A 258-nucleotide genomic window follows, 5' to 3' on the forward strand; every position below is an offset into this window, starting at 1 on the left:
TCCAATTACCAACGTCATACTAGGCCAGTCCAACCCCCGAGCCATGCACACCGGAAGCCCCACTGCATGAAACCCGGTGTAAACACATGACGTAAAGAGGACGTATTGAATAACCTCTTCGGCGTGCGACCTCTTCGGCGTCGGGGTACGTAATCCTCTTGAAAGCGAAGGGTCAAGAGGTCTTTGCGAGGGGAGGGAAGTGGAGAAGAGGAGGAGAAGACGCAGGGAGCAGGGGAGACCTGAAGTTGATGTGGAGAT

The sequence above is a fragment of the Penaeus monodon genome, chromosome 25 (genome assembly GCF_015228065.2).
Source record: "Penaeus monodon isolate SGIC_2016 chromosome 25, NSTDA_Pmon_1, whole genome shotgun sequence".
NCBI classification, from domain to species: domain Eukaryota; kingdom Metazoa; phylum Arthropoda; class Malacostraca; order Decapoda; family Penaeidae; genus Penaeus; species Penaeus monodon.